Source organism: Pundamilia nyererei, unplaced genomic scaffold (genome assembly GCF_000239375.1).
Source record: "Pundamilia nyererei isolate P.nyererei 1_Seehausen unplaced genomic scaffold, PunNye1.0 scaffold00278, whole genome shotgun sequence".
Lineage (NCBI taxonomy): Eukaryota > Metazoa > Chordata > Actinopteri > Cichliformes > Cichlidae > Pundamilia > Pundamilia nyererei.
Window position 1 is genome coordinate 367,082 of NW_005187679.1, and position 4,479 is coordinate 371,560.

The following is a 4,479-nucleotide window of genomic DNA, read 5'->3' on the forward strand; positions in this document are numbered from 1 at the left end:
GTGGGGGAACTTGCACAATCGGTGGCTGACTAAATACTTTTTTGCCCCACTGTATCTCAGTTTGAACCTTGGGTCCAGGACAGTGGCCATGTCAAGCAACTCTTGTGTTGGTGAGTCACCATACTTTTCATTTAGGTACTCCAGTATTGTCCTCTTGATGCATTTTGAGAGGTCTGTGTCATCATCTTGCTCAGCCAAGACTGAGTTGTTAAATAGGTGGAGTGTTGGTTTTATTAAAGACACACTCACATATTTCTCTTCAGAAAGTGCATCAGTGAATTCAACCAGAGGTCCCAAGGTCTTGTTGATGGCCTCAAGGACATCAATGTCCTGCCATGAGGGGATGAGGTGCCTGGTTCCTTTGTCTTGGGAGAGGACATGGGCAATGACCTTCTGCTGCTCAAGGACTCTGGAAACCATGGCCTGCCTAGATCCCCATCTGGTTGGACATTCAGTCTTTAAGGAGTGGTCTGGCAGTTTGAGGTCTATCTGTGCCTTTTTCAGCTCTCTTTTTTTCCCAACTGAATGAAAAGGTGCTGACCACTTTTTTGCAGACCCCCACTGCACGCTCAATCCTGTGATCTTTCATGGCTCTTTCTATAAGAACATAAAAAATATAAACAAGCATTATCAGGATGATGACTGTCATTTCCTTGAGTGTGAATGAATAAGAAAAAGTGATGGTAGCTTATTTATGTGTTTGTATAATTCATAGAAAATGTGCATGACTGTGAGAATGAATAAAAGTATCTCTGAATTTAAATGGTTTTTTATTTATTATATTCATTCGAAGCATTATGTTGTATACTTATTGAAAGAAAATCACATTATGCATCATATTCAGTAGGAATTAGGCCTACTCACCTATGGCCAAATGTAATCTGTGCCCAAAGCACTGGAGCCTCATCCAGCCATTCAGTTCTGCAGCCAGTATGACATTTGCAGCGTTGTCTGTGGTTATACAGACGAGTTTACTCTCCTCCAGATCCCACGTAGCCAGTGCTTGTTTCAGACCTGCAGCTATGTTCTGTCCTGTGTGGTCTTCTGGGAAAAATGATGTCTGGAGACATTTCGTTTTCATGTTGAAATCCATGTCAATGAAATGTACCGTGAGGCTCAAATACGGCTCCATGGTGCGGCTTGACCACAAGTCCGTTGTGGTGGCAAAATATTGCGCTGTAGCCACTTCCTTTGCGACACCATCATGACACTCGTCATATAAAGCGGGAATCGCCACTCGACTAAAATAGTGACGAGATGGCAAGTTATACCATTTGTCCAAAGTGTTGATTAGTTTCTTAAAGCCGGGGGTGTCCACTGTGTTAATTGAGCATTGGTCTTTGGCGAGGAAAAACGTTACCGTGTTTGTTATCTCCTTGTGTCTCTGGGAGCTGGTGGGATATTTAGTCGCGTTGTACATGGTAGCGTGAGGATGAAGCATGTGTTGTTGAGGGTTTTTCTCTATGCTCCTTCATTGTTTGATCGTATGTCACTTTGTGAGCGGTCTTCAAATGATTGAATAAATTTGTAGTGTTGCCCTGTGGTGCAGCTACAACACCGTAGCAAAGTTTACACACTATATCGACTTGATTCACGTCGGACTCCGCAAACCCATAATGTTTCCACACCACTGAAGTAGTTTTACCTCGCTTTTCAACCAACGGCATTCTTTCTTTAGCAGCCATTATCCTCTCCAAATAACGTCTGCTTAGCTCTCCTCAGATACTCTTAATTGATGTGACACGTGTTCGAAACGCAGAGAGGTGCGCTCGATTTGCCACCTCGCAAGAGTAAAGCACGAGGGAGGCGCTAATAATCGGCTCAGTCATTTTTAATGATCGTTGAAAGCTCAGATCGTAATCGTGATTAAAATTCGATTAATTGAGCAGCCCTAACGTTTTCTGATTAAACAGAAATGTGAGATGGTCGAGAATTTGTCCTGTTATATTTGAGGGAGCAAGGAGCAGACGGCTGAGTTTATTAAACTCCACCGAGACAATCTACAAATTTCATTAAAAGTTTAATAAACTATTATTTTGTCTTTATTTTTAGTTAGCACATACCTTAAACACTTCAAGTTGTAAGCTAATGATAGTTAAATAAGAGCAGAGGCATGCTGGTGCAATAGGCTGTATGTTTTACATCCAATGGATGCATGATCTGATTGGTTGACTAATCACAAAAATAATCGGTGACTAGTCGACTATCAAAATAATCATTTGTGGCAGCCCTACATCCATGTACATACTGGAAATGACAGCTTCAACACGGCATTTAACCTTTCATTAGTCAACTGGCTTGATTCAAAATGCAAAAGAACCCACCCATTATTTTAGACACACTCTAGATCTTGTTCTGACATTTGGCATAGAAACTGATCATTTAACACTATTTCCTGAAAACCCTCTTTTGTCAATCCATTTCCTACAAACATTTACATTTACAATAATGGATTACACCACAATGGAATAGATTACATCACAGCAGATGTCTTTCTGAATGCGCTGTAACCAAGTTTAAGGATATAATTAATCCACTGATATCTTCTTCAATGCCTTCAATGCGGAAAAAATTGTAGAGCAGCTACCTGAAGCTACTCCCACAGAGGTTGATTATCTTGTTATTATTTTTACTTCTTCACTGCATTCAACTCTAGATATTGTAGCTCCTCACATCAGAAGTACTTGACTCCCTGGTGTAACTCACAAACACGCACCTTAAACCAGAGTACTCCTAAGCATGAGAGGAAATGGCGTCTCACCAGTAGGGCTGCAGCTAAAAATGATTTTGGTAGTTGACTAGTCTGCTAGTTTTTTTGTGATTAGTCAGTTAGTCAATGATTATTTAAATAACTCTTATCTCTGTGTCCTCTGGGAAAATATCCTGTTCTAGTTTCCAGTACCTCACCTGCTTAAGTCTGCCCACCTTAATATCACCCTGTTGTCTTGTCCCACGAAAAATTTAAATAATGACCTAGAAAATCAATTTGAAAAAAATTTATTTTTAACAATATTCAATAAGACTGTCGGAATAAAAATGAAATAAATACAAATATTAAGTAATACAAATTAAAATACTAGTAGTATTTAAACATAAAAAAATAATGTGTACATGGGAAACTTAAAAAAAAAAATTTCCGTGTACAACCATATCTTTTTTTTTTACCACTCAGTGGAACAAACCACATTTAATATTGTTACCAGACTGCGTTTTGTTATCTCTTGTAACTCTCCATTGAATCTTGGGCTTCAGTGCCTTATTGTTGTGAGGACTCTACATTAAGGCAAAAGGTTGGTGAACAATTAAAATGAATATACTTCACAACACTTTAAAACGATTAAAATGCATGTTTTGTCCTGTACTATTATTCTGCTTTATTCTGTATTATTTTTGATGTAACTGCCATTTCCCATGCCCAAGTCAGAGTAAGGCTAAACAACACCTCAGTGCATTTGCCAGACACTTTAGAAATGCTCCGGAAAACGTAAGAATAACAAAATTGGATGCTTCTGTTAAGTGAGCCTTAATTACCACGGCATATGAAGTACATTGCACTACTTTGTGATCGATAAGCTTGTTGAACACCACACAACACCAAACAATCATTGTCAAAAATCTAACAACACAGACACAGCAGTAAAATCAGTAAACGTATAAGTGGACCTCAGCGTTGATTTTAGCTAGCAGTGTGGCTTTAATCGACAGTCTGTTACCACATGAGTCAGTTCTGTTCAAAACGCTTAACATTTCAAGCGCTCGATAATGGGCTAGACGTGCTGCAGCTACCCGAACCCACCTTACTGACTGCTTTCTCTACACCACAACGGGTCCGGGCGATGAAATTTGGCGACTATTCACCGAAAACAGTGGAGGTGAGAAGACGTTCAACTTTACGCAGACACTACTTCGCACGCGCACAGCCTGAACCAAGCTACTTCCGGTCACTATTTCAAAATAAAAGTAAAAAGTAAAACCTCACGTAAGATGACAACATTCTACCGTACGTACCTGCATGCAATGTGATACGTAATATAATCTAACGTAATGAAACCAGCAGAGGTAGAGGTCCTACAGGGTATGACCGTTAGTGTTACGAATGCGTACGTGCGTAAGATATGTAAGCTAACATGGGTAAAAATTACAAATATTATTTTTGTGCAGATTTTGAGGACTCACAAATGCGTGCATCCACAAATACGAAGCAATTTAATAACATGTAAACCTATTTTATGAATGCGTTCATTAAAACCTGGATAAATAGTGATTATTTACACACTACTTATTAAGTTCAGTTTAAAAGTTCTCTTAAAAACTCTTCTTTGCATGCAAACTTCTAAAACTTCACGTAACATCCATCTCGCTCTCTTAAAAGAAACCTTAAATGAGTGTGCACCAATCGCCTGATACGCACAAGTCACGTCTCACGCCCACGTGGGGTTTTGAAGCACTGCCAGCTTCGCACAAATCCACAAATATAAG

General features: G+C 39.4%; 1 protein-coding gene across 1 annotated transcript in view; it reads right to left on the bottom strand.

The window, feature by feature from the left end:
- The window catches only part of aass (aminoadipate-semialdehyde synthase), an 82,466-nt gene extending 78,532 nt beyond the window's left edge, over positions 1-3,934 (bottom strand). The window contains exon 1 of the mRNA XM_005750558.1: positions 3,797-3,934. The gene's annotated coding sequence lies outside the window, so the exon portion shown is untranslated. The remainder of the gene's footprint in view (positions 1-3,796) is intronic.
- Positions 3,935-4,479: the final 545 nt, after the last annotated feature.